The sequence below is a fragment of the Episyrphus balteatus genome, chromosome 2 (genome assembly GCF_945859705.1).
Source record: "Episyrphus balteatus chromosome 2, idEpiBalt1.1, whole genome shotgun sequence".
Lineage (NCBI taxonomy): Eukaryota > Metazoa > Arthropoda > Insecta > Diptera > Syrphidae > Episyrphus > Episyrphus balteatus.
Genome location: NC_079135.1, coordinates 1,918,405 through 1,946,356, shown reverse-complemented (window position 1 = coordinate 1,946,356; position 27,952 = coordinate 1,918,405). Strand labels below are relative to the sequence as shown.

General features: G+C 26.4%; 1 protein-coding gene across 2 annotated transcripts in view; it reads right to left on the bottom strand.

Annotated features, from left to right (window-relative positions):
- Window positions 1-26,954, bottom strand: part of LOC129908893 (neuropeptide Y receptor type 2) — a 50,583-nt gene extending 23,629 nt beyond the window's left edge. For both annotated transcript variants that reach the window (XM_055985712.1, XM_055985713.1), the window contains exon 1: window positions 26,389-26,954. The gene's annotated coding sequence lies outside the window, so the exon portion shown is untranslated. The remainder of the gene's footprint in view (window positions 1-26,388) is intronic.
- Between the last annotated feature and the right edge of the window lie 998 nt (window positions 26,955-27,952).

Sequence of the window (27,952 nt, the reverse complement as noted above, 5' to 3'; positions counted from 1 at the left end):
ATTTAAAAAAAGTTATAGAAAATGTTTGTATCTCCAATTATTTTTAACGCACTGCTAAAAGTTTCAGGTGGAACGGGAGAAAATGGTGTCACTTTTTCACTTTTCCACAACACAGATTTGAGTAAAATCTCAAGGCCTGGAGACTTATAAGAAAAAAACGGTTTAAAAGCATAATTCAGCATCCTACACTAGGTCCACATTTTTGGTCACGTTTTTTAATCTGTATCCATTTCAAGGAAAACAAAATCCTAGGTTAGCTAAAGTTATCTGATAACAAATACAAAACAATCACCCTACAATTTGACATAGGATTAAAATTCTTCGAAAATTCTGAGAAATATATTTCATAGTTGACAAACACGCTTCTGGACATTGAAAGAAATAACAAAAAAAAAAAATTATTTATTTCCAAGAAAAAAAAAATACCTACCTACACAACAGGTAGATTCTTCTTATTAGGTTTTAGATAACCTCAAAGAATGTTTTCTTGTACAAAAAAAAATTTTTGTAATAAATTGTTGTCTCACAATTTTTGCAGGACACAAAAAAGGTATAAAGGTGAAGAATCACAAGGAAATTGGTAAAGTTTGGTTTCACGCACGTGTCCTTTAAATGAATTTTATACCCTTTTCCTTCCTGTTAATATTTTGGAATTTTTATTTGAAATAAGAAAACAAACAAAAATATTTTTATTGATAAACAACAAATGGAAAAAAAATATCCTTTCTAACCAATAAAAATTCCGCAAGAGTATTTTTTTCATATAAGAAATAATCCAAAAGAATGGTTAAGTGAATATTTTTTATAAAATTCAATTTTTGACCAAGAAACAAAGAAAATTATTAACCTACTAGCGTCGATTCCTATTAAAACTGTTATTATATCACAGCAATGTCCAAGCGTGTGCCGTAAAATTACCTTCTTCAAGGATCAGAGTACGCATTATAATGCGTAACTGGTATTTCAATACCAAACCCTCGGAAGAACATAAAGACTAAAAAGAAAGTGTTTTTAAATGTTTGCATATTTACTCTCCTCTTACGCATAATTTCGTATTCAAGTCAAAGCTCAAGGCGGACAAGGATACTTCAAAGAAAAAAACAGAAGAAAAAAAAAAACAAACATTTAACGCTGTCGCCCTACCTCCTCCATTTAATTTATTCACTCAAGAAAGGAAGAAAAAAAAATAATGTCCTTAACAATCTTATTTCTTTTTTTTTTTTCAATATTATGCGAAGTCGTTAATGGTGTTTCCCTATTAATAAAATTCGACAGTTCAACCTTTAATTCACTTGGAGAGTGGTGGAATGGTTTGGGCAAGGTTTTGAGTTTATGTCAAATTGCTTTGAATAAATTATTCTATGACGATTAAGATTTTTTTTTCTCTGTCAAGATTAAAAATGGAAAATCTGATAAAGTTTTTTTTTTTTGCAAATCGGAATAAATTACTATGTAAATTGATTTCGAACTGATTTTGTTCTTTGTATTCATTAAAAAGGATATGCAAACGTCATACATCCTGATTCTTAGCAAAAATAACAAAAGGTTGTCAATTTTAATAATATTTGCAAATGGAAAGGATTTTGCAAACGAAAAATTGTGAAACATTTGGAATTCATGACTCGTAGATTAATTTTCTTATGTTTACATTTTTTTTGTTTTTGTTATCTTTTTGGTAGGTATTTTATTTACTCAAGACGTTCTTTCTTTTCTGTCGGTAATATAAAAGAAGTTCTTCCGCAACCGTAAGTCCTTTTATTTATCAAACAAAAAAGAGATATTTGCGCCTATTCCTCTTTTAATGAATATTTATTTTTTTTTCTTGTTAGCTATTGACTTTGGTATTAATTAATTCAGTTTCCTTAAACTATATTCAAGAAGAAGAATCGGTGCCGCCAATGCTTTCAATTCTATACTATAATCTACTTGTACACCGATAATTTTTATTTCTTCTTTTTATTAATCGAGTCAATAAGAAATGAAATGAAAATAGAGTAGGTAGGTACCTTTACCTATGCTATATAGAAGCCTTTTATTCTTTATCAATGTTTGCGTAAGAAAACCACAAGTATAGGGAATGGAGAAAACGTGGCTGAATAGAGAGGTTCTGAATTCTGATGACATTGCGGTTCTATAGACTTATGAATTTATAGAAACACACGCGTGTACACACAAACTCTCTTAATGTGAATTTACTTATTTCCTTACATTTTCTTTTGAGATACTGCTTGCTACCTGTTTGCGACGTTTTCAGTAGCTTTAACCCCTCAGAGTCAAGGGTGGATTTTATTATTTACACTGAAAGAAAAAGAAAATTAGTTAAAGACACCTACTAGAAATAGTGTTTTTAAGACTCTATGTACTTTAATCATATACAGAATAGGTGTACTGAATTTTGCTATTGTGGTCATATTGTTCTAAAATATACAACTAATGTAACCACAAGACATTTTTCTTTGAATAAATAAAAAAGTAAATCTACACCATGTTATAATCATAAATAATATTTATTTAAATAAAAATAATTAATTTTTCTTTATAATTGTATAGTCCCTTATTTTCTCTGTCATAGCTAAGCAATTACATCAATGTGTTCTATAGGAATAAAATATGGTATCTTTTCTCTAAATTACATATTTCAAGAGGAGCATAACGAACCAATTGTGTAAAAATTCTAAGGATCCAAAACAAAGAATCTTCTTTTCGCATAGAGTACGTTCATCCATGCAAAACTTTCCATTTAACTTCCGAATACTTTAAAAACGAAAATCAGAATTACTTTCAACACCAGCATTAATATGATGAGATATAATTTTATCTATGTTACTACAATGCTGCGATGACTTTGTCTCTGGATGATTTTGAAAAATAAAGCTATAGATTTCTTATAAAAAAATGCTGGTTTTATGAGAGTTATTATTTAAACGAAACTCTCTCTCTCTCTAAACAGTTCAAAATATGAATACTCTATTAAATTATACTGCGGTGCTAAGCAAAAAGGGCTTATATCCATTTTCGTAGTTTTGAGATAAACGCATTTTACTGACAAGGGAAAAGGTTGAGAATTGTAAGTGCGCTTTTCAAAAATGATTTTAAGCAACTTGTAGTAGGAAAATTATAATTTTTAGTTTGCACAATAATTATATATTGTTCAAGCTTCCCAAATGCATATCTATTTTTTTTTTTTTTAATTTTTAGAGTTAGTAATAAATGCATTTTTCTATTGAGGATTACAACGGAGTAATATCGTTGTGCCCATCTTCATTGACTATTTTGAGCCACTTGGAATTGGAAATGCGCTGTTTTTAGTTTACATATAAATGAGGCATTGTTTCAGGATGTCAAATATGCCTTTATCTCAATTTTGGATTTTTGGCAGGCAAAATTGAACGTAGTGGCCTTTGAAAGTTATTGGCAACACAAGAATTTTAGTTAATTAATACATTAGAAGTCTGCAATTTATACAAAAATAAATAAATTTAGAATATTTTTTCTGGCATCCATAAAAACGTTTAATTTTTATAAATTATTTATTGATTATGGTCAAAATTTTTCTTGACTTACGTCAATACATTTTTTTAATACATAAATATAAATCAAAATATTGAATCCTAAGCGGGCTTTAGGTCTTTATTGAATCTAGATTGTTTTGAAATTTCGAAAGTTTAAAACGACTTTTTCAAGACTTTGAATTTTTAAATTTTGAAATATTGAAAAATAAAAAAGCATCCAAAACCAACAAAATAAATTTTAAGAAGCCTCTTAAAATTTAAACAGATTTTGTATATTTCCTGAAGAAGAACGTAGACACATTCGAAACGTTGATAAATAATTTACAATCTAGATTCAATAAAGACCTAAAGCCCGCTTAGGATTCAATATTATAAGAAAAAGGTCACGCAGATAGAAATTATTATAAATCAAAATTATGAAAAAATAAAATTTTGGATTTTCTAAAAAAAACTTCGAATTGTTTTTATTTTTAAAAATTTTTCTTGAAAACAAGACGTTTAATTTTTTTTAATTTTTGTTTTATATTTTCAATTATAATTGCTATAAAACAGTATACCAACTTCATTAAAAAACACGAAAAAAAAAAATTTTTTAAATTAGGTATTTATTTAAAATAAGTTAAAAAAAAAAAAAAACGATTTTGAATTTTTTTAAAAATTAATCTTTATTGAAAAAATCCAATTCTATATTTTTTTCAGAGCACAAATTCACTGAAGAATGTATTTTATTTAGGTTTCTTATTTTTTTCTCATACAATTACCAAATTTGTATACAAGAAGTTATACAACTTCGTGTATTTTAATTTTGCAAATTTTCTTTGCACTTAAAATAAAATACAAGATTGGATGGCCCTCACGTTATTATTATTTTTTTTTTCTTTTGTTTTAATTTAGAATGTCAAAGTTTTTTATAGAATAAAAGAATACAAAATTAATTTAAATTTTATTACTAAATTTAATACGATTTTAGAATGATTTTAATCTTAAAACTAGATTTCTTTTTTGTGTTTTTTTTTTTTATAATTTTATGTATAAATGCTATTCCAAAGAAATTATTAATCCAATTTGACTAAAAAAACAGAATAATTTTATTTTTAAATAAATAATTAGGTAATATTTTTCCCTTAGTTGAAAAAAAAATGTTTTTCTTAGGGCCAATTTTTCAATAGTCAGTTAAACAGTCAGTTAGTACTTATTCCTAAGGATAGAGAAAAAATCAATTTTTCAACAGGCAGATATAGCTTATTCCTAAGAATAAATCTATCTGCTTCTTTCAGAGACGAATAAAATTATTCTAAGGAATAATCTAATAATCTCAATAAAAATATTGTGTCAGTTGTCAAAGCTGTTTTGAAAGAATTTTGAAAAAAATACAGTGGAAAACAAGAAAACAAAAACAATCATGTATAAAAATGACGTTTAATTTTAAATATTTTTGAATTTGACAATTTTTTTTTTGTTTTTCTGTAGAATAAATTATTCTTGATTTAAAAATTCAATGTTTTTATCTGATTGTTTATGAGCCTAATAACTTTATTCGTCGAACAGTTAACTGACTGTTTATTAGAAGATTGAAAAATTGGCTCTTAGATGAAAAAATATTTTTTTGATAAAAAAAAAAAAATTAAATAAAGTTAGTAGGTACGTATGCCATTTTATTACAATTTTATTTATTAATCACAACTGACCCAAATAAAAAAAAATGTCCCGTTTTTGAAAATTTGACTTTTCAAATACAAAATAATTTTGTAATCTAAAAATGCATTTATTTCTTAACTTATTTTTTGTTGATAGCTCAGTAGAAGTTTGGGAAACATTCAAAAATTAAGGAAAACATTTATGGCTTCTTAATTTAATCGTTATTTCTTCTCTATAAGGTAATACTTTTCATAGTTATTAATTCTTTCTTTAAGTAATTCAATGCTACTTGTGTGATGGAGACTATAGTACACAAATAAGAAGTGTATCAAAAATATGTTTTCTATCTAGCACGACTTTTTTACTTACTTTAAATTTGAAATAGTGAGTGAAAGTTGAAGTTTTGTTTTATTTATGCATAAAGAATGATTTCTGCATCAATTGACTACACTTAAGCTCCTTATCTCAAAATAACACTTGACATACTGTGACTTATATTTACATTTTCCCTTAGAAGATATTGTTTTTTTTTTTCTAACTGAAAGTCTTTTAATAAAAAGTGAGAGCTTAAAATAAGACCCTACTTTTCATATATTTTTTCTTAAATAAATCAACTGTAATTTTTCATATAAGAAAAAATATCACAGTTCAAAAAGACACCTTGGTTTGATGTCGTAAATGTTTATTGTGTCTACGTGAAAACAACCATAATAAGCTTCATGAAACATCTAACATTAAAATGTGAGATGCATTAAGAACATCCCAAAAGATAAATTACTCCTTTTTTCCTAAGAAATAAAAGAATACTGTTTTTTGATACTAAAATCATTTTTTCAATTTTTCTACATAGAAATTACAGAAATAATTCAGGACACATTTGCACGTGGGTGTATGCGTTTTATGTACTTAAAAGCTTTTTTTGTCAAATAATAAGATAATGATATGAACAGGGAAAGAGTTGATGTGGGTGCTATTTTGTGTATGTTATTGACAGTAAAGTGCCTTTTAATTTCCATTCCATTCCATTCCATGAACAGACTTTTTATGTCTGAGACAACAATTTTAGTACTATTTTGAGATTCATACAAAATCATGGAAATCCATAACTTAAATAGAATTTAATGACTAGAAATTTTTATAAAACTTCATTTCCTTTAATCTTTGGACATCACAAAATTTCATTTTTTTTTTCTATTCTCTATTTTCAATTATTTGCTAAAAATGTTTCATTCTTTAGAAATTATGTAAAAATATACCTGCTATTTGTTCCTCTTCCCATCACAAGAAAATATTACTTCAAAGTAGATATAACCCTTTAATCTTTAGGTTTTGAGCGATAGGGGTTAATAAAGTTATGAATAAATACCCAGCAACCCTCATTATTTTAAGGTAACGAGATGGCAACCCTAACAACTTTTTGTTAATTTTGAGAATTAGCTGTAAAAATAATTACGGTATTCGAAGAAGGATGTCCTCTTAATACTTTCAGTCTTTTTTTGGAATTTCTTTCCTTAATTCCAAAAGAATGCTATGTTAGGACTTATTTCTATATTTTTCTTAGAAATATGTAATTAATATTCTTTGATTTATAATTGTCCTTATTCAATTTTTCAAAGTTATCCAAAGGCTAAAGAAGTCGTTATGTTCAAATTAGAAGAGATGACGGGTTCACTGTGGCGTATACGTATTTTTTTTTTAGTAAATCATTCAATCTTCTCGTTAATCGTTCTTTATGGCACAACAATTATTTTCACTTGATTTACTTGAATATTTGAGTGCGTATTGGAAGGAATTGAATATTTTATATCCAAATGAATCATGAAATTGGAAAAGTTTCAAATCATTTTCATAAATTTTGTAACATATTTTACCAAGAAAATTTATAGCCAAATCATTTTGTGAAACAAATGTTTCAATCTCAATCCCTCAAAAATTGAATTAAATTGATCAATAAAAAAATGAACAAGAAATTTTTCCTTAGAGTGTTGTTAAGGATATAATAAATAAATAAATCCAAATGCATTACATTGTAAGAAATAAATTTACATTTTGTATTACTTTTGGAGAATTTTTTCAAGCATTTTTTGAATTGTTGTTGAACTCAGCGTAAATAATCTCTTGCTCAATATTAAATTCAAAGGAAATTTATAATTTATTCACACTCAACAACTTAACGCAAAATGGAGAACAATTTTCGTTGATGTAGGTTTACAACTTATACGAAAGAAAGGTATGAGAATAAGATTCTTTTTGACAGTTGTTATATGAAATGCCGCATTTTTACAAATAAAATCCTCAAAAATAGCAATGGGATTATTATTTTATATTCGTTTGAATTTTTGAAGGTTCTTCATCTTATACAAAAAAAAAGAAGAAAACCACAGAAAAAGAAATAAATCCCTTAAATAAAAAAAAAAAAAACGTATTAAATTTATTTGAATTTTATGGTTAAACAAAATTTCCGAATAATTTAAGAATTCGGAAAATATTTTGCAAGTTCAAAACCATAATTGACTGATTTAATAAAACCTCTAAGTATTCTCAAGTGGCTTCCAGAATAAAGAGACATGACAACGAATGAGACTGAGAGAATTTTAGTAGCCTTAAATAACCCTTAGGTTATTTATTAAGAAACTTTTTTTTCGGCCCACACCGGCTGGTGTCACTTGTGGAAGAAGTTAGTCCGATTTAAGAAGAAAGAATAAAAAATATATTTAATGTTATTGTCGAAGTTCAAGTTATTAAATTTTTCCACAGATTTGGTTGCAAATAAATATTTTTTTTTTTTATTGTCACCGACTAACTTATTAGATTTTTCATGTGAATGAACTTAGTAATCGAAAAAGTTTTTGTTTTCGAAATGTGAATGTGAGAAACAGTTTTTGAAAACTGTATTATGTTTTAAAGTAGATTCTTTAGTCGTCGAGAAGACTCATTTAATTCTTAATGTTTAAATGTTTTGATTCTTTTCAGGCACATTAGTCTAAGTTAAAAAAAGAAGAGTCTATGGTAACGCTATTTATTGGTAAAGATAAAGGTTTATGGCAATCAGGCCCAGAAGCCATTTTCAACATAACTTCAATTCGGGTAATTCAATATTTATCTGGGTAAAGATTTTATAACTGAATTCAGTCGCATTTGATATGTAAAAAAAACACTTAGTACCAGTTTATTCACTCTCTATTACATTTGAAGTTCGCCATAGAACCGTTTTTTTATTTCTGAATTTCTCTTAAACGACTGAGCTGATTTCAACGAAAACTTTTATATATATTGGTTTGATAAAAAAAAAATACAATTTTTGTTTTTTTTTTGAAAAATAAATTTGTTGCAAACGGATTGATTAATTTTTTTGAAATTTTACTTTAGAATACCTTACCATTTTTTTTTTACGGACTTCCAAAAAAGAGGAGGTATTCAGTTCGTCTGTATTTTTTTGTTTTTTTTTTTTGTTACCTCATAAATTTGGACTGAGTGAACCAATTTTGAGAATTCTTTTTGTATTGGAAAGCTTGTGGCTATAACGTCCCAGTTCATAGGAACTATTAGAAAAACCATAAAACCCAGTTTTATCCTTGGAAGTCGGTTTTGTATTTTTTTCATAAAAATGATTATTTTTAATTTTTTTGAAAAAAAAAAACTAAAAAATATTGTTTCCTACAATTTTCGAAAAAAAAAACCAAAACTCTTTGTTATACAAGAAATTGAATTGCATAAGTACTCAGTTTAAAGACAAAACCCATTTAAAAATTTGATTTTGTTCTTTGAAAATTTTTTAATTCTTTTTTTTTTTTTTTTATAGTTAAATTAAAATTTTAGTTTTTTGGATGTTATAAAAAACTTTAACATTCTAAGCAACTTTTACATTAAGTGCAAGTACGTGCAACCCAGTCGTGTATTTTATTTATTTCTGACTTTCTTGCTAAGGACTTAGCTAAGTTTTTGAGAGAAACATTTTTATTAAACTTGATGTTTAAATTTAGGAAAACTTTCAAAAATTCATTTTTAATTAATTAATTATTCTTAATTTATTTTCATATTTCTGACATATCTACCAATTTTATTTAAAATTTTGAAATTTTAACAAACTTAAAAAAAAGGGCTCCAAAAATTCAGAAAAAAAAATTCTAAAAATTCTTCGTTATTCAAGAAATTAAATTGCTTGGAGATTTAGATTATGAAAAAAAAAATATTTACTTTAAATTTAATAAAAACTTTTATGTTTTTTTTTTGTTTTAAGATTCAAGAATTCACTGTACGGCTGTTAATATAGACTTTAGGACAGACTTCATTGCGTACTTATTTATCAGTCTAATCAACTATCATTAACAGCAGACAGATGCGATGTCACTTTGTGCTTTTAAATGTAATAATAGAATACCCCCTTTTCTTTCCAGTTTAAATTGTATGACCTTGTCACCGGTCGTAGAAAATTTAACTTAATTTAGGTTTATATCATTTTAATAAAATTGCTTTTAAATGCCTTTTAAGAAAATACAAATAAAAAAGACTACAGTACATTCAAAAATTCTAAAAGAACATTCCATAGGGAAAAAAATATTCTCTCATGTATGTTCCTCCAAGCAGTTGTATTTCCATGAAAAAAATACTTTATAAATCTCTATTCTTCTTTTATTTTTCTTAAAGCAAACGAAAAAAAAACTGCTTTAAAAGGCAAATTTAATTTTGTTACCTCGGGTGTCTGAATTTAGCTCAATTTTGTGATTAAATGTGGGCGCGTTGTAACTTCTTTTAACGAGGGGTGCCACAAGTTATTTTGAAACTTAAGGGGCGAACTTTCTGCACCTTATTTCAATGTTCACAAAAATAAGATAAAAAAAAAAAACAAAACAAATTGAAACAATATAAAACACGAAGGTTTTTTTCAGTTATATATTCTTCTTTCTTCTAAAAAAAAAAAACAAAAAACAAAAAGAAATCTACATATTAAAATAGAAAATCTAAATTAAGAGCAATATTTGTATTTGCACATTTTTTTTTTTTTTTTTCTTTTAAACCGTTTTGATTACTTACCTTAAATAATTTATTGTTGCCAATGTAAGTAAAAGTACATTAAAATTTATGACAAGCAAATTATTGATCTATTAACTGTGAACAGAAAATCTCTCATTCAGAAAGCTTTCAATTGTTGGTGATTTATGTCATTCACCTTAGACATTATTATTTACAGAAAATAGGGAGAAAGAATTTCTTTTTTGAATTTGTTTGTGAATTTAAAATGAATTAATTTATACAGGGTGGTGAACTCATTCTACTTTTATGCTAATTTTTTTTTATTTAAAACACGCCCAACAGTTTTTTTTTAATTCGTTTTAAGACCGAAGATTCGGTCAGAGGTTAAAGTACCCCGTTCACAATCAGGGATGAAAACTAGACAAAAAAGCATTGACTAATTTTATTATTTAGTCAGCAATAGAATGGCTTTTATAAATGGTCACTCTGGTGTATACGTAACTTTTTTTTACAAAACAAATTTTATGTTTTTTTTTTCCTAAAATTGAAATGAAACTGACTTTTATAGACAGTTTTTATAATTGAATTCATGTGAAAATAATATTCTTTCAGAATTTTCTTATAATTCAACAAAATTCACTTACAACTGTAACTTAAACTTGACATCAATACACCCTGTTGTTTTGAAAAAGAAAAAAAACTCTCACCTTAATGTTTTACAACACAAAATTGAATAATGGAAATTTATTTCATGATGCTGAAAATTTCGTGTCTGCTGTAGTTTTTCCTTTGTCTTAGAACACAAAAAATAAAAGAAGAAAACAAGAAAAACAATTACGCGTTCCTATAACGATTAGCATTTTATTGTAAATAGACATTTTGCCTGCGTAGTCGTTTGGAAATATATATTTTTCTTCTTTTGCTGAAACACAAAAGAATGGTCTTCTTTAAATGGAGAAAGTTCTTTCTTTCATATTTGTCTGGCTCTAGATGGAGATGAGGAAAAACAAGTAAAATTTATTGCTTTGCAAATACAGTCATGATGGTACAAACAAATTTATTATCTTATCAAGACACAGCGCATCACCTTAAGGTGGGCAAGCAAAAAAGAACAATCTAATAAAACAGGATTTATAAATCCAAGTCTTTTGATGAAATCTAGCACATTAGTTGGAAGAATTCATGATTAATTTGCCTTCAAGTTTGAGTGTTGACACATCAGAATAAATGAATTGTTAGGTCAACATGAAAAAATAAATGGATATTGAATTAATAGGTCGTTTGATGATACGCTGTTTAAGCACTAAGGCTCAACATGAAAGCACTTTGGTGACAGATTGCAAAAGAAAAAGGAGCAAAATTAATGTTGACTAATTTTGAACTTTATTTTTATATCAGTAAATGGGAAAAAACCGCTACCTAAAGTGTAACTTTCATGTTATTAATTCTCTGTTTTGTAAAGCAGTTAACACAGAACAGACAAAATACAACCAAATAACAAATGGATTTTCAACCAAACTAAAGAACTTTTTAAAATAAAAGTGCATGTGTCGGAAGAACTAATTTTTCAAAAGAAAAAAAATATATTCAAATTTAAAAAAATAAAATGCACGACTGGGTCGCACGAAATTGCTCTTAGAACTAAAAACTTTTTTTTTATAAAAATTTGGTAAATTAATTGAAAAAACGTAAATTCGTTCTTCAAATGTAAAAAAACAACTCTTTAAATGAAATTGAGTTCCGAAAAAAGTATGCAGTTTAATTTTTTTTGTAAAGATGCATTTTTAGAAAAAAATTCAAAAATCTAAACAAGTACCTAATTTTTTGAATAAAAAAAATTTAAATAAATTTGATCTGCCAGGTTATACAAAATTATAATCAACGCGTAAAACCAATGTCAATTTTCAAAAATTACACGTTTTCAAATTTTTTTTTTTAAATCCAAAAATTACTTTTAACAAAAAATTTGGTTTTTGATTTATATTAAAGCAACATAAATGTTTTTGCATAAAAAAAATTCGTTGAAATTCGACTAGTAATTTGGAAAATAGCTATTTCGAAATTTAAAAAAAGGTTCTATGTGAGGTACCGTTAAACTGCTAATGTCATGGAAAATTGATACATATTTCAACTTTTTTTACGAATGAATAATTTAATATACAAGGTGTCCCACAGTCACCGCCCCAAATGAAAACCATGGATTCCTGAGGTCATTTTAAGTCGAAAAACTTAAGAGGTAATTTTCTCATTTTCGTCCCGTTTTCGAGTTACCACGGTTTTTATGATTTTTTCTCTTTTGTCCTTTAACTGGCCTTATCTTTGCCAAACTACGTTTGATTTGAAAGATTTTTTTTTGAACCAATCAAGAATTTATTGCAGTTTAAGTTTGTCTCAAAACTTTTTTTTTCTGCGGACAACCGTTTCTCCACAATTTTGCATCAAACACAACTTTCTTCGTTTTTTAAGTTGTTTTTTTTCACTTTCATATCATTTAAGTCAAAAAAACACGTTAAGAGTATACATTTTTTGTGCTTTTTATTAAACCCCAGTTTATTTTCATAAAAAAAATAGGTTTTATTTCATAGAAAAGGCTACTGAAAGTAATTAAAAAAAATAAACAAACTGAGTGAATTAAAAAAAAAAAATAATTTTTCAATACAAAATTAATTTAAATGAATTAAACCTTTTTCTGAGCTTTATCTATTTGTTCTTTTTCTTAACCACAATTGCTCAGAAAAAGTTTTTAATTCATTTAAATTAATTTTTTATTTCAAAATTATTTTTTTTTTTCATTCACTCAGTTTGTTTATTTTTTTTTAATTACTTTCAGTAGCCTTTTTTGTTTTAAGAGATAGCTCAATGAAATTTATACTGTAGATAGGTAATTAAATAAACTATAAATTCAAAATAAACTTCAATTAATTTCATATTCAAAATTCTGAGATAACTGTAAAAATATGTTGTTTTTTTCTAAACTCGTATTATCTCATTACCTTTCATTTGATATATCACACATAACGGTACCAGCTCTACAAGTTACAAAATCTTAAATTGAAAAACTTGAAAAATACCTCAAAACACCTGTGGTGATCTGTTGCCGATGCACAGTGGTTCCTCCCATAGGTCAAAAGTCAAAATTTTAAGGTTTATCAAATTGTTTATTTTTAATGCAGTAATTATCTATGATAACGGGACAACTAAGTGACAGTAAGATTTCTCATTAATAATTAGTTGTTGGTTCTCAGTCGCGTCACGAAGTTGAGTGTTTTTCGCAGTTTAGAAAAAAAATTATATCTGAAAATACGAGTTCGCATTAATCAATTTTTGTAGAGTGTTTAAAGTTAATTTTGGAAAAAAGGTGATTGGAATATTGAAAAAATATATCATGTAGGCATTTTGAGTTTTTTTTTTTAATTTTTTTTTTTTTTTTGTACATGCTTTAGAACTTATCCATTTTTTGTGTTTTTCTCATTTTTCGTGTTTTTCTGAGGAAAAAAAACAACAAATGCCGCTAAATGCTGGTTATCTCTTATACATCAAAATTTAGTGCTTCTTTCTTCTTTCAGAATATATATGACTTATTGAGCGCAGATTGGCGCAAGTCTAAAAATTTTGACCCGCAATAAAACACTGATTTCCATTTTTTTTTTTAGATTCAAACAGTATGACCAAGCGAATCGATATTTTTAATATTTGGTATTCGGCTAAAAAAGTTGGCAGTGCTGCAAAAGCCAACGAAACTTGGACAGTTTTTAAACAAACTCAGAGGAGGCAGCTGAAGCCAAAAACAAAGACGTGAAGTTTTTCCGTTCGAAAAACACCCGAAAAACATCAAGGACGTCAACAAACACGGATTTGTTAAATAGACTATTATTAACTTCGGACCCATTGCTTTCTAATGAAAGAAATTAAAAAAAAAAATCAAAAATCGACTTTATCCAAGGAGATTTTAAATTTATTGTTATAATTCTATTAAAAATAAAATAGTTTATGTAAAAAATTACTTTTTTAATAATTTAATTTAGTTTCCATCAGTTAAAGTTAAATTTAGAGTTTTTACCGCACTTCCCATACAAATGGAACCACTGTGCGATGGCCAGCCACCAGTGTAGGAAGTACCGTATTCTCAGTTTGAAATTTCGCCATATTTAGCTTCAAAAATTCTTACTTTTTGTATGCATGGTAGAAATATGATTTAAGCGACATACATATACAAGGTTAAATAATAAGCTTTCAGATGATATAAAATTTATTATGGGTTGTCATATAAAAAATATGGACTTAAAGTTGATGGAATAAAAAAATGTAAAAAAAGATAATTTCGATTTTATTTTTGTAAGAAAAATGATTTTTTATGGTTTCACTTCTACCACGTGTGGATTGCACACATGATTTTTTTTCGAAGTTTTTTGCAATTTTTCAAATTTTGTTTTTAAGTGTTATTTATAAGTATTTCTTCAAAATGACGTACCTTTTATTATTTTTATTTTTTTTTTTTGAAAAATGTTAGAAAATTTGTAGGTATATTTAGAGATTTTCAATTTTTTTCTTTTATTTATTATATCCAAAAAACCTATTAACTACCTTATACAATTTTTGTCACTAAAAGTCTAAAATTCTTTCTTAAAAACTCCCAAATGTTATATTTTAAGACTTTCTTAACACTTTTGTCTGTCCTTTCAGGTAAATCAATGTATTTTGTAGGATTTTCATGTATTTTTTCATATCAATTGTGAAAATGTAATAACTTTAAGTTACTTTTATTTAATCGCAAGTGTCATTAGCTGCTCATTGCATTGAAAAAAGGATTTCATTAGGTATATCGTTAAAATAATCCTTTATCAAAAAAACTAATAAAAATAAATATATTTAGTCTATTTCAATAACAATTTCACCTTTTGAAGCATCCAAGTAATGAGTTTGTAATGCTTTTACAGACAATTCGAAATAATTACCACACTAAGCTCATTAAATGACTCGTCATTATAAGACGAAATTCTATAAGAAAACCTTCTAAGTACCAATAGTCATATAGTCAATGTATAGTTTTTTTTGTGATGATAGTATCCACTAGGCCTTAATAATATTCGAAACGCCTTAAAAAGCCCTAAATGTGTACCTTGTCTGAAGTAATTTGAAGGTTCATTTATTTACAAAAGCAATTCAATGTTATGCTCTTTATGTTTCTCTTAGCCTTTTACAATAGAATTCACTATCAAATTCAATTTGCTTGAAACACCTTGTTAAACAAACTTTTAATGACTGAACAAAATTAATTAATCAAATTAAATTAAAAATGAACGAAGGATCTTTAAAACAAAAGCACACAAAAAGGATGGAATTTTTCTTTACGTGATGTAAATAAATTGATTTTGAATTACTAAAGCTTGAGCTGATTGCTTTTCTATGTCGAATTTTTTACTACTTAAGTTTTAGATAAAAAGTTCGTAATATAACACAAGAAACCTTTAAAAATATTGAATAGACGAATGAACAGTTTAAATCTTATCATGACTCTCATAAATTGTATACAAAAAGAAATTAGACAAATTTATCAGGGCCTTTGGCGCTAAAAAGAGATTAATGGTATTAATCGGTAATATTATTAAAAACCCATTAATCATGACTTGTAGGTCTTAAACTGAGGCAATATGGTGGAAATTACTAATAAAACTTAACAACTGAGTATGACATTTATAAATTGAAACAATGACTTATTACTTAAACTTACATGACGTTCTGATTTGAAGATTCTTGTTGATTTAATAAAATGTCAATCAAATAGTCTAGCCTTTAGCTGTAAATGTTTTGATTAATTTATTATTATTTGAATAATGATTATTGTTGTATTTAATCTTTGTTAAACTTGACTAACTTATTTAACTTAAAGGTGCAAAAGGACCCAAATAACTTCCTTATAAATTGATGAATACAACTAAGGAAATGACTTAGATTTATAAAAAAAAAATGCAAAAAGAAAAATTTACTTTTGGAAGAAGAAAAAGTGCTTTCCTTTTTTTCTTTTAATTATACAGAATAATTTAAAGATGAAAAAGGTTTTTTGAAAAGAATATTCAAAGGGAGCGGGTCAAAAGTTTGACTTCAAAATTCGGATTTGCAAAGTTCTGCTTTCTTCAAGAATTCTGTCTTTCTAAATTCTGCTTTTCAAAATTCTGCTTTTTTTCATAGCATATGCGTTTACTATACCTAAATACACCAGGTGCACCAATGCTCACTGATTTCAATAGTTTTCTTATGACCCGTATGCATTGCGATTTGGATACGAATATCTTCTAAACGGTTAAAGCAATCAATTTGATTCCAAAAAATTTTTTGTAGAACGTTTAAGCCCCTACAAGAATATATCTTGCTAATTTGAAAATAATGAAGTGAATTGGAAATTTTTTAAAAATATAAAATGTTTTTATATTTTTTTTTAACTTTGACCTCGAATATCTTTAGAATGGTTAGATTAATGAAAAAAGTTAACAAGACCTTTTTTGTGGAGCAATCAATTTCCAACAAGAATATGTCTTGCGCGTTTAATTATTATAATTTTTCAGTTTAATTTAAGAACAAAAAACGAATTTTTAAAGATTTTTCAATTTTTGGACCTCAAATATCTATTCAACGGTTAGATAAACGAAAAAAGTGTATAAGGCCTTTTTTGTAGAGCGGTCAATTTCCTACAAGAATATGAAAAGAAATTTGCTAAAAAGTCAATTAACAAAAAAATTATTTTTTTTTTAGTAGAAGCTTGATGTAAAAATGGAAAATTGCAAAGCGAAGGACCTTCCCATTAATATAAAGAGCTCATATTTGGTGTGTATATTCTAGAGGGGTCTAGCAATCGATTTTTCGGAGTACCAAATCAAAAAAAAGAATTTCGATTTTTTTGACCCACCCTAATACACCTAATTAATGTTTTTTTAGGTTAGTATTTTCTGCTTGCAGCTTAACCATCACAAGTAATTTTCAAACTGCTTAGAGTACTGACTTCTTATAACTCATATCTATACGAGTATACCGCTGAAAACTAATTATAGAAATGATGTTGGCTGATAAAGTAAGTTTCTTTTCTTATTTAATGTTTTGAATATCAATTTTTATTTGACTAAATAATTAAATAATGTTCAATTATTATTTTTCGAAGATATTTATCATTAAAAACCTTTTTTCACATTTTTCAAACCCTTTTTTTAGTTTTTTGCAGAATTTTGTAAAACAGAATTATGAAAAGCAGTATTTTGAAAAGCAGAATTTTGAAAGCAGAATTTCGAAAAGCAGAATTTTGACCCCGGCAGAATTTTGACTAAAAGGATCGTTATTGAATTGTGAATTTTAGTTTCGAAAAAGAATGGTGTGTGGAAAATTTCTGTGATATACCGATGTAGGTATATCATGATTCTGTATTTTAAAATTTTTGAAATTCTGTATTTAATAATTCTGTAAATTTAGAAAAAGAAAAACTGTCGTACCTACTTTTTAGCATTATGACAATAATTTTACTTTTTTTTTAAGAATTTTGGAATACAGAATTTTAAAATCCAAAATTTGAGAAAACTGAATTTTAAAATCTTCAGAATCAGAATTTTAAAATACAGATTTACCGAGTAAAGAATTTTGGAAACGTAATTTTGGTACTTTGAGAATTATGGCCCCAACCCGTTCGAGTCTGTCAATGGTACTTGGTACAAAGGGAAAAATCAACAAAAAAAAAATAGAAGCAAAACAATAATATTTCTTTTTTGTTTTATCTTCTGGGATGGAAATTTCTTATAAATACAGTAAGATTTTCTTTATCACCTGAACCAACACAATTTTTGTTCTAGTGCAATGTAAAATTTAATTCACGACTGCATTGCATATACATACTTAAAGCTTATTGCGTTTAAAAGTGTTATAAATTTACTTGGTGTGTGAAATTAAATTTGCACTACATTTTTTTTTTTTCGAAAATCCGAATATTTGAAGTTTATTTCTGAAATTCTGTATTAGTGAATACGTTAACAAGAATGGAAGGAAGTAAAAAAAAAAAAAACATAATGTAAGCAGACAACGCTAAGAAATCTTCCAGTGATATTTTAAATGTAAAAAAAGTCGCGTTTTTTTCACCATATAGGTATAACTCAAGGACCCTCCGAATAGCAATATAACAATTAAAACAATGAAAAAAAACATGTAGGTATACAAATTGAATTGAAAATTCTTTTCTTATGAATGTTTCTTCACTTGGATGTTTTTTTTTGGTAATACAGGTCATATATTTCTGGTCTTGAGAAGACATTTTTTGCGAGAAAAAAAGTTAAAAATTAAAAATCATGCTTATCTATGGCATCATAGCATCTAAATTACCTATCGTGATTTGACAATAAAGTATTTTTAGAGGCTTTTAGCTGGATAAATGCTATAATGACGTTGCAGAAAAATGATAAGGGTGGCTTCAATAAGCAAAACGTCATGAACCCATTCATATTTTTAGTTTATTTTATATATTGTACACATTTTATATCGCGACTTAAAAAAATTAAAAATATTATAATAATTCTAACAAAGGTTAAAACATTTAGCATACTTAATTTTTTCTACCCACTCATAGTACTCATTTTTGATATGAATGTCAATTTTTTTAAATCAGTAAAATACAGAATAAAAAAAATATATTTTGGTTTTTCTGATATTCTCTTCAAGGGTGTAGACATTGGACAACCACATTTTAAATAACTTCAGCTTTTGGTATAAAAAATCTTTAAAAAAACACTCTTTATGTGTTTAGTAAAAGAATCATTTCTTAGAATCTTTCCACAAGACCGCATAAGATGTTAACTTCTCCTGCTGTTTTTTGTTTTCTTTTATTTTTAAAGAAAATACTTTTCACTTAAGAGGTAGAGGAAATTTGGAACATTATGAAAGTCGCAAGGAATTTATTGTTCTGCCAAGTGCAAAGTCTGTGGTAATCACATTAAATTTGACATCTTGACAAAAAAAAAATGTATCAAGATGTTAATTATTTAATAAATAAGCCAAAAGAACACCCACTCGACCAAAAATAATTTAATGTAATTGATATGAAATCCAGCTTGTGATGTGATTGGAAATTTTTCATTTTTTCATAAGAATTAAAAAAAAAAAATACAAAGAAACTTGTTTTCTCAAAGGATTCCCAGAAATGAAACAAATTAAATACCACAATGGAAAATTTTTAATTTTTAACCTTTGAATAAAGTCCAGACAAAACTGAATTATGATAAAGATAATAAATTATAATTAAATATAAAAGAAACTTATCCAAAAAAAATAAAATTAACACGAACAAAACTGACAAGCTGACATTGCTCATGGGAAATACCCGATAATAAAAGTTCTGTGATTCTTTTTTCAAAAAAAAACTAGAAATTCATCTCCAACTCTGAAAAAAATTCCTTAGAGATGACGAAGAGTTACGATAACAGAACCAAACACAACAAGACGATAAACTTAAAGGAATCATTATTCGATTGGTTGGAAATATAAATGAGAATCATTTGGTATTCATATACATTTCGAGTCGAGGAGAAAAGGTCCATTCAAGAAAATTGATATGCGAAAGATCAAAGTTGCTGTTGGGTCTTAAGGGACAAACGACCATAAAATAAAAAAATGCTGTAGATACAGTTTTATTTATGTCCCCTAATAAACTCACTCACTTTACCAATTGCTCTTGTTTGTTTCCTTTTTTTTCTTATCATTTAACATGAATTCTACTATTTTCTTCAAGGACATTAACTTAATGGACACATAATGCCCTATTGAATCAATTAAATAAATACCATTTAAGGTCCTCATGAGTATATTACTTTAAATCTAAGTTGAGTTTTTTGTTTCTAAAGAAAAATAATAAAAGTTTTACCAAGTTATTGTGATTTGTTTCAGCATTTGTAAGGACTTAATTGAACAACAAGGACAATAATATAAATCTAAAAGGTAAAACAACACAAACTTCAATTGAATTTTGATAAGACATGAAGACTAAAAAAAAATAAAGAAAACTTTTTTATCCTCCAGACATGTTTTTTTTTACTTTTACGGACACAACGCACTTTAATGAATTCTTTCTTAGAAAATCTAAGTGAAAGGTCCTGATTTAATGTTTTTCTTTGTTTTTATTGCGGTTTTCAAAGAAAACACTTCATTCTGGAAACCTTCAAGCTTAACGACATCACCGACGGCTAACAATGAACGTGTTACAGCTCGATATGAACGTGACAATGGAATGTGATGAAAAATGTCTTTATGTTTTCCCTCACATAAAATGACCATTTTCACAGGTCAACTGAATAATTCCACCGTTAAGTGGGCAAACCATTATTTTTGGATAATTAATGGCATTTGTAATGGTCGACTATTAAATTATAGTAAAATCAACTTTATGGAAAAACAAGAAAATTGAATGAATGAATTTAATATGATTTAGAAGAAAAAAAAAGTACGTATACGCCACAGTGAACAATTTTATTTATTTTAAATGAGCATTTTAAACAAATTTTTTATCGGTTTTTGTTGATAGACTGATAACGGTATTGAGAAATTGTATATAAAACAATTGTTTATAAGGAAATTTTCAGAAAATAAGAATGCAAAAGATCTTCCTCTGACGAAAAATCTTGCTTCTTTAAAGCTTTTTCAAATGCTTTCGTTGTTTCTGTTTTTAAAACTTTCACAACCGTGACGTTAATAAGATACAAATTCCATTCTCTGTTTTCTTTTTTTTAACAGTTTCAGAACATTAATCTATCTAATTGCATTAATAAATAAGAAAAAAATTCAATTCCATAATAAATCTATTCAAAATTATGAGTGAAAATATTGATTATATAAACAAATAAAATTTTTTGAAAGGTAATTTTTTTAAAACAAAGAAGTTAAATAATTCAATACTAAAATCATCACTTAACAAAAAAAAAGCTTACATTGAAAATGATACAAAAAAAATAATCGTGTACAATCGATTTCAATTTCTATGTTTCTGCTAATTGCAAAGAAACACTGACCAACTCATCAATATATGATTTTCCCTAAAAAAAAAACTCTAATTTATATTCAACTATTTGCATTTACTTCGCACTACACTAAAATTGAATTGATGGACGTCTTTCTGTTCAACAAACAGTGATATCTTTTTCCGCTAAGATATTTTATGTAAATTTTATTTTATTGAATGAGATGAGATTAACATTTCTATAGTTCAATTTTTGTTGTTGTTGTTAAATTTTTGAATTGAATTTGTAAGCAGTAGTGGCGCCCATTTTCAATTTTAAACATCGCACCTACAATCTTAAGATGACTCGTGATTTTAATGTTGTTGTGGATTAAATTCAATTAAAAGTGATAAAATTTCAATTTATTTTTCACTCTTTACTTCGGTGTAACTAAACAAAAAAGTTTTTCTATTTTACTTTGCACCAGTTAAAGTGGATAAAAAAAGTATATGAAAAAACAAAAATTAAATGTTTTCAAAAACAATTAACAAAGAATGAAGAAACTTTTTCGTGTGGGAATGTGAGACGTTTAAATTTTGATATACTTTAGGCGAATTTAATGAATTTTTTTTTATTAAGATTTTGAATATAAGACTTTAAGTATTGTAATGTAGTCGGGGGGTTGATTTAGCGCTACGTAGACTAAATATTTGATTTAGTTTTGTAGAGTAATAAAAACAAACTCATCATCCAATTAAAATGAGGGAAATGAAATTAAAAAGTTTTAAATAAAATTTTTTAAAATTACAGAAAGAGTGATTCCCAAGTTTCGTGATGATCTTTTTTCTTTTTTTTTAATAGAAAATTTTGATTCTCTGCCCTAAAGCCTAAAGTCTTTTATCGCATCTTTAATTCTTAACAAAATTAAATTTTAGATGACAATCAGTATGACATTATGAACTTTGCTCTACAGCGTTAGAAGCTGGAGCTATTTTCTTTAAATGTTGATTTCTTTGGTTGGAAATTGAAAATTGAATTTTGGGATGAACTAAAGTTAACTTTTGCTTTTAGTAGAGTAACTAAAGCAAATTATTAGGGAACCCGGCCTAACAGCTCTGATTTTGACGATTTTTTTTTTTTTCAAACGTAGGTAATTAAAAATACTTTAAAGTCTATCGATTAAAAATTGCCGGTGTTGATGTATTGTTTTTTTTAAATTAAAATTAATTTTTTTTTAACAAAACCATTTTTTTTGCTTAAATTTCATAAAACAAATGATTTCAAAAGATTCTCTAGGTAATTTAAGGAAAGTATATAAGTAAGGGACAATCTTTCATCGTTTAAGCGATAAATTCAATTTTCTAACATTCTGACCTCAAACACAAAAAAAATATTTTAAAAACAACGGAAACACCTACAATATTTTAAAATACATTTTTAAAAAGCCAGAAGCTCATTCTTATCTCTTAAATTTAAATCCACTAAATTTAATCAAGACTTTTTGAAAAAATGGTCCTCAAACTCAGAATTAAAAAAAAAATGTTATTAGAAAAATTTAAAATGACTTTTTTCCAAACTTTTTCTAATAAAATATGAATTTATTTGAAAAAATTTTTTGGCCATAAATATTATCAGTTGAATTTCGAAGCAAAAAAGGTAAAATATATCACACTTTTGAAAAAAAAAAATGAAAAATTATTTCAATTTCAATGGTTTTTTTTTTATTAAAACTGAATTTTTGCATTGAAATAATTAATTTTCTCAAAGACTGTGGTAAATAGGAACTTTAATTTTTGCTATTTAACTTTCAACAGTAAGGGTTATTCAATGTATAAAAAATAATTTTATGTTAAGATGTTGAACTTTAAAAAAAAAATAAGTTACATTTTTTTTCAAAACTTTTATTAAAAAAGTTCTTCGAAAATGAAATACTTTTTAATTTTTTTCATAAACCGTAATACATATTGACATTTCTTTTTATAATTTGAAATCATAATAAATGCGGCCAAAAACATTTGAAAATAAATGCATTTTATATTACGACCATGTTTAAAAAACGACATGTTAAAATTTTTTCAATAATTTTTTTTTTTTTTCAAAAATCTGAGTTTAATTACCATTCTTTCAAAAACCGTTCATTCAATTAACTTAATTTTAATTTTACATATATGACTAAACTTCTAGCTTTTAAAAAATGTATATTTGAATATTGTAGGTGTTGCCGTTGTGTTCAAATAATTTTTTTTTGTGTTTGAAGTCAATTAATAAGAAAATTGCATCTATCGCTTGAACTATGGAAGATTGTCCCTCACTCCCATATATTTTTTTTTTTTTTGAATTTCCTAGACAATCTTTGAAAAAAATTTGTTTTTGTTCACAAAAATCTTCAATCAAATTTAAAAAATCAAAACGGCAACACCGGCAATTTTTAATCTATAGACTTTAAAGTATTTTTAATTACCGACGTTTAAAAAAAAGATCATCAAAATCTAAGCTGTTGGACCGGGTTCCAATTTTTGAGCTTTAGTTACTCCACTATTTATTTGAAAAAAATAAGACATGCAAATTTTGAATCCAATCAGCCTGAAGCAAATTAAGTAATCGTACGGATTTTAAATGCCCGACACTTTATTGAACTGAAAATGCAATTGATCCTAAAATGCATTCACATACATAAGTTTACATGATTCAAAGTCTTAAAATAAAATTACAAAACAAAGATTCATTAACATTGAAACCTTTAAGAAACTAAAAAGATTTGTCCATTTATTTGGAATCGGAAGTCTTCTTTGCAAAAAAAAAAACAAAAATTAATTAAATTTACTTTAAATTCCATTTGTATCCAGCATATCTTTTTTCACCATGTACATAGTAACTTCTAGTTTTCAGTTTTGGCTATTTTCTAAACGAAAAACTGAAATTTTTTGTTGTACAAAAAATAACCTGTTTGAATTTTTTTGTGACATAAGACCTAATTTTTTAAATGAAAAAAAAAAAACGTTTTTGAAGACGTTATTCAAGAAACCTGCGATAGAACCGTCCTTTTCAATTCTTAGTTTCTTTTAAACGATTAAACCGATTTCAACAAATATTTTCATAATGAAGCGTTTTGGTAACCATAACATTTAAACAATTAAAAATTAAAAAAAAAAATTGTTTATTTTTTAACTTTTTTTTTTTGAAAAATCTATTTTTAAAAAATTTATGGAAACTTTATTTGAACTTTCGTACATACCAGTTTTTTTTTTTTTTTGAAAAATTTTGGAAGATTTTTTTGAAAGAAACTGCTATTAGTAAAAGAATATCTTATGATGCTCTCAGAATTTAGTAACTTTTTCGCCCCAAATCTTAACAGTTTTCCATTAAATGTAGTTCTTGTAAAATTTCGAAAACCCATTCATTGGATTAGTAAAACACTGTTTCTCGCTTCAAATTAATAAGCACTTCAAAATTTTAACAGAGCTCAATATTAAACTTTGACTTAAAAACTTTAAAGCAGTACCGTGAAAAATTCGTATTTTGTGACGCTTTCTCTGATATTACAGTTTTCAAAAAAATTAAGTTTTTACTTGAAAAGAAAAGTACATACATTTTTTTCAAAATGCTTTAACGATTTTGATTGATTTTGTGTGATGCAAATGCTACAAAAAATGCCCAATTTTTCAAATAAAAATGTTATTTTTGTAACGTTTTTAATGGTACGTGCCACTGAAAATTTTTGATTTCTGAATTTCTCGTAAACGACTTATCGGGCTCAACAAAATTCCTATAGAAAAGCCTATAAAATAACTGTAATATTAAAATTTTACAAAATTTCCAAAAAAAAAAAACATTTTTGTATTTAAAATTTTTTTAAAAACGGATTGATGCATTATTTCGAAATTTTATTTTTAAATGTAAATTGATTATTATTTTACCAAAATGGTTAAATGTTAGGAAATTTCTTAAAATATTTAATTTTTTAATATTTATAGTTTTGCTTAAATGTCAAGACAACAGTCATGACATCCATTCGACAATTTTGAAAAGTAAAAAAATGTTTTTATAATTTTTTTTAACTTTGACCTCGAATATCTTTCAAAGGGTTAGATAAATGAAAGAAGTTTATAAGATCTTTTTTGTGAAGAAATCTGTTTTCTTCAAGAATATGTCTTGGTCGTTTGATTATATTATAATTTTTCAATGTATATGTAGAATTTTTTACAAGAATATGTAAAAAATTTGCTAAAAAGTCGGTCTATAAAAAAACTATTTTTTTTTTTTTTGTAGAAGATTGATGTAAAAATGGAAAATTGTGAAACAGGTGTCTAGCAATCGATTTTACGGAGTGTAAAATTAAAAAAAAAAATAATTTCGATTTTTTTAACCCACCCTAAGCTACAGCCTTAACCGGTGCGGTGGTACGGATGATTTTTCGTTATTTCCAAGGTTTTATTTTACATTACTGACAAAATTTTTTAAAAAAATCAAATTATAATTTTCTTTAACATTAAAGCTGTTTTTACTTTAAAAGCAAGTGCGACCAAGTGGTTGCATTATATTTTTTAAGTTAACGGTTTTTCTGAAATAACTTTATTTGACTTATAAATTTTGGCATTTTTTTGAAATTTATTTGAAATTATGTCAAAGAAAACATATTTTTACAATATTTGAAGTTTATCAAGTAATTTGACACCTTTAAGTGCCCTCGGTCTTCACAGCATATTCTCTTAAATCGAAGTTACGTAAGTACTAGATTTTTTTACGAATAAGTACCTACTTAATTTCTGCTCTACTTGTATCGCAAAATTTAAAACATTAATTTACATACAGTTGTACAATGTTCTGATGAAAAAAACATATAAAATACAAAAAGCAATATTTTTTTATTTAAAATTACTAACCCATCGAAAAGCCAAAAAACATAAAATAAAGTTATTTAGCTTATATGGTAACTTCTAGTAATAAACAGTTTTGAGAAAAAATTCTATTTATATTTAATAGTTTTTACTTCCAACTTTTTATTTGAAAAAAAAAAAAAATGTAATAAATTAATTTCATTAAAATATGTATTGTATTTTCAAAATATCTACAAATTACTCTCAATCAAAAAGTAATCAATCAACTTAATATCCATTACATGCAAACATTTATGTCTAAATTAACGCCTCAAAATAAGTACTTTTAAACCTCCCATAAAATTAATGGAATTACGAAAGAAAATAAACCAAAGCCAGAAATTGACTCCTATATCGAAAGCAATCTATCGAAGATTTAACTCATTAAATCACTCCCCAGTCAAAAAAACCGAAGAGACATTAACTCACTTATCCTTCCATAATCCGTTTAGTCTTAGCCTTAATCCGAAAGTTATCGTCAGCGCTAATTAAATTTCGCACATTCTTTCATACACTTTATCCTCTTTCCTTGATGCGTGTTCAGAAAAAAAAACCAAAGAAAGTAAAGAAAAAACCGTCCTTTTGATTATATTCTCAAAAAAAAAACACTTTCGATTCGATACAAACGATGCGTAGGAAATCCAAATTAACACTCTTTATTCTTATCACACCCAATTTTTTATTTCATTGCTTTTTTTTCGAAACTAGCCAAAAAAAATAAACTACAAAACATTCTCATGAATTCAATATTAAATTCCAATGTATAACCACTTTGAGTGAGAGGCGAGAAGATGGCCCAAAAAACTTATTAGATTCACACACTCGATTAAGATTCACAAAAAGCAACGACGACGTCAAAGATTTGCAATCATCTGGAGACACGCACGAAACATTTTATTATATCCTTGCGGTAGAGTTTTTAGCTTCTTGTCGAAATTTTTGCTGTGTGTTGTTAACTCGGTGAACTCAAGATACCAACTAAAATACACTGCCAATGCCATGATTGCCGAACAAGTGGTTGCTAAGAAAAGATACACTTTGTTTTGTGTGCGACGGTATACACATATAGATACAGCAGAAGCAGAGATACAGCTGCTGTTTTGCCTTGAGAATTGTAGGCGCAAAAGTAAGAGTATGTGGCAACGCGCCGATATAACATATTTTCTATTAAATCCTTAAAATAACCCATCGACAAAGTTATTGGAGAATAAAATGGAGAGTTACGATAGAACGACACCATTGTCCAATTTTTGTATCCTTTTTTTGGAGAGGGTACCTAGTTGATAAGAAATTGTGTGAAAGTGAAAATGTGAAAGTGAAAAGGAGGAAAAAGTCTATGTTTGGTATTTGTATTTGTTGTGTGTTGAAGGCCTCTGGCTTATTGACTTACGCACATGAGTCCTCAATCACAGGATATTGAGTAACTGTCTGGCTCGAGGAGTACACTTCCTTTTTTGTTAACTGAACAAAGCAAGGATCCTTAGAGTCCTTTTCGTCGTCGTTCGTCGCCATAAAGGCTGAGTTTTTTCGTTTTGTCGTGTAGCCATGTGCGAATATTACTTTTTTTGAATGTCGGAAACTCTTTTAATAAATATTAATAATACCTTCGATGTTGGAAATAATGTTCCATAAAAATTTGACACTCTGTGCCAAGGCCGCATATTTAGCTTGAAGCATTTTTTTATCAATAAACGAAGTAAGAGTATACACATTTGAATATTTTTTTTGTTTTGTTTTTCTTTTTTAACCAATAATTTATTACCTTTTACTGATCATAAGTAAACAAAAGAGAATATTGAATTCGATGTTTTGAAAAATTTAATGGAAAAAACACACAAAAGCAGGGTGTTACCATTTGAAAAAAAAAAAAGGGAAATAGGTTTGGTTATTGACATAGAGAACTTGAATGAGGAAAATACATAGAATTGATTATATTGTTTAACATTTTGGAAACTATTCAGAATTTTGAACTTTTATGATCGCATTATTTTTT